Source organism: Dermacentor silvarum, chromosome 3 (genome assembly GCF_013339745.2).
Source record: "Dermacentor silvarum isolate Dsil-2018 chromosome 3, BIME_Dsil_1.4, whole genome shotgun sequence".
Classification (NCBI taxonomy): domain Eukaryota; kingdom Metazoa; phylum Arthropoda; class Arachnida; order Ixodida; family Ixodidae; genus Dermacentor; species Dermacentor silvarum.
The window spans coordinates 123,180,468-123,183,296 of record NC_051156.1 but is presented as its reverse complement, the minus strand read 5'-3'; the positions used below and the strand labels follow the sequence as shown (position 1 = coordinate 123,183,296).

At 43.4% G+C, this 2,829-nt stretch overlaps 1 pseudogene; it reads right to left on the bottom strand.

The window, feature by feature from the left end:
• Positions 1-470: 470 nt before the first annotated feature.
• LOC119444742 (uncharacterized) lies at positions 471-2,627 on the bottom strand (annotated as a pseudogene).
• Positions 2,628-2,829: the final 202 nt, after the last annotated feature.

Genomic DNA, 2,829 nt, shown 5'->3' with positions numbered 1-2,829 from the left:
GACGCGGGAGGTGGCGCTTCGAACAGTCCTCATGCTGGGGAGCGGCGCTCCGCTGACCAGCTGCGTGTCGTCGATGCGCGGGCGCGCGTTCAGCGTAGTTCGGCTTGACCATTTCTTGCAATTTTTTTTTGCTGCAGCGTAATTGTGCCCATGGAAAATACTAACCGGTTCGATTAACACGTTCTCACACGTGTTCGTTCGCAAAGGCTTGCTTTGCCGAGGCACATATATCAAAGGAATGCATGGTACTGTGTGTAGGTTGTTTCTCAGGTGGCACGGCACCAACTGACACTGAAAAACCGGTTCGATTAACACGTTCTCACACGTGTTCGTTCGCAAAGGCTTGCTTTGCCGAGGCACATATATCAAAGGAATGCATGGTACTGTGTAGGTTGTTTCTCAGGTGGCACGGCACCAACTGACACTGAAAAAAACAGTTTACTTTTTTTTTCAAAAATTTTATTGGCATGAGCATCAAAAAAAGAAAACTAAAACGCGGAAACGAAAGTGGTTATGCAAGCAAATCAATATGAAGAATTGCACAGGTAGGAAAATTATTTAAATCTTCTCATTTTCAAGTGCTTCAGCTGCTCTTTTTTTGCTGTTCTCTCATTGTTCAAGGACTTCACAAAAAAGCGCAGCCGTAGAAGAATGTAAAACTTTACTATTTGACAAGTAATTTGCTGTGCATGCTCTGTGCAGGTTAGTGCAGGCAACTCTACCCGCGTAAGGAAATCGGCAAAATCAAGAATGCTTTGCTCGTGTAGCTTACTTGCGCTGAAAAATGTCGTGAAGCTGTTCTCAAGGACAGTTATAATATCCTTAAGAGGGCCCGAAGGGTACATCAGACTCCCATTGTCGAAATTTGATGTGAATTCAGAAGCATCATCATTTTTCACAGCATCGCACTTTTCCACAGAGAGCAGCAATGTACACTCATTGCAGGAAGTCTTCCTCAGGATCTTTCTTACTGTGTACCCTGCCACATAATAAATAAGCATTTCATGGCTTTTTGCCATCACTAAAGACACGTGGTCCGACGAACTGATATTGCGCAAAGCGCAACCTTCCAGTGCATTTTCAGCATCACCAAACATTCCTCTATGAATCAAATTATCCAGTACAGCAACCTTGCTTTCCGTTTGTATCTCAGGAAGTGAAGCTAGAGCAGTGATAACTTCTGGGGCACAATTTCCTGATTTAGGTGGCTTTGCAATGTTATAAAACGCCAGTGAACTAACTATCACTAGAAATTGTGCTGCAGTTGGATGGTCATTGGTTCCTGCAGACTGTCTGACAATCCCAAACAGATTCTCAAGTCTGTCCTGGCTCAAGTTTGCTGTAAGTATGTACTTGAAACCAATGTTCTTAAGGTATGAGACTAAGTTCAACGTGCTTTCAATGGTCACTCGGAGACCCTCCGCAGTAGTTGCACTCATGAAGCCACCAACTGTGGTCTTTGCATGCTCTTCCCATTTTGTCAGGTATTCCAGAAATTCCTTCAGGAACACGTAGTTTGGTGATGGCATGGACAAACCTGCTTTTGGTATTCGAGCAGTCATTATTCTTATGAGTTTGTCAATTTTTTTTACAAATATCTTTGTTGGCTCCACAAAATTATAAGTTCTTTCTAAATGAGAGCGATAGAGAAAGAGACCCTTGATTACCTGATCACCAAATATCTGAAAGGCAGGGGCAACCCTCATTTGTTCAAAAGAGTTGGGACGAATGTGACTGCTGGTTATCTTTGGCATCACTTTAAGTGAAACACTCTTGCTGTCCATTTTCCAGGCTTCCTCAATGGGGCCTACATGCACACGTCCTTCAGGAGTGTTGAACCCTTTTGACACAAATGCATTTCTAACATTCTTGATAAGATGGGGGAAGTCTGACAAAAAGTGCAAATGACGAGTTGCGTCAACTGGATGTGGAGCCTTGCATCGCGTGCTTGTAGCTGCACCTGTGAGTAAAGGCACACATGATAGAAGAAAATGTATATTACCAGAACAAATTTGTAATTTAGTTCAGATGTTACCTCTTATGCCAAAGAGCTTCCACATTGATCTGTTCCAGCTGGCTCCATCGCAGGTAACGTAGTCAACAAGTAGGCCAGCTTTTTCACAGAGGATGGTGGCTTCCACGATGATTTTCGCCAATGTATCGGCTTTGACGTTGCTTTGCGATGCAAAGACTCCGAGAACTTGAGTCCATTTCCCTAAGTAAAGACCCCAGAAATTACTTCATTTCTCTAAAGCAATATTTGATATGCAAAAAAAAAGAAGGAACCGTAATATTTTATCCTGAAAAGGCTGAAACAAGACCACCATGCCGTGATCAGACAACTGCTCCTTCTGAGATTCAGACGTGAATTGCGCCAGATCAACAAAGCCCTCCAGCTCACCTGAAAGGGATGAATTAAATTAAGCCAATGAAGCACGCCGCTGTAACATTAATGTATAAGTGCCTGAAAGAAACTTACCATTTGATTTCACATCCAGATGCTCAGACAGCTTCATTACGTCGAACACAATGCCTCCATGACAAGAAAAACTATCCATATGTTTTGTCTTCTCAGCGAGGGCGCTGAAGATGTTCGGGTTGAACCCAAATCCAGTCCTGAAGTTCATTATGCGCTTTTGCAGGCATGTCAGCCCGGGCAGAGTGAGTATATTGTGTCGGCGTATGTGTTCATATAGCCTTGGACTTCTCATTCTCATTCGCATTAGGATGCATTCTATAAGCCATTCATCAGCATACTGCATTCCCTTTGTGGACCTTCGCTTTGCAGCTTGAAAGCAAGTTCGAACAGCAAGCTGTTGTTTACAGGGA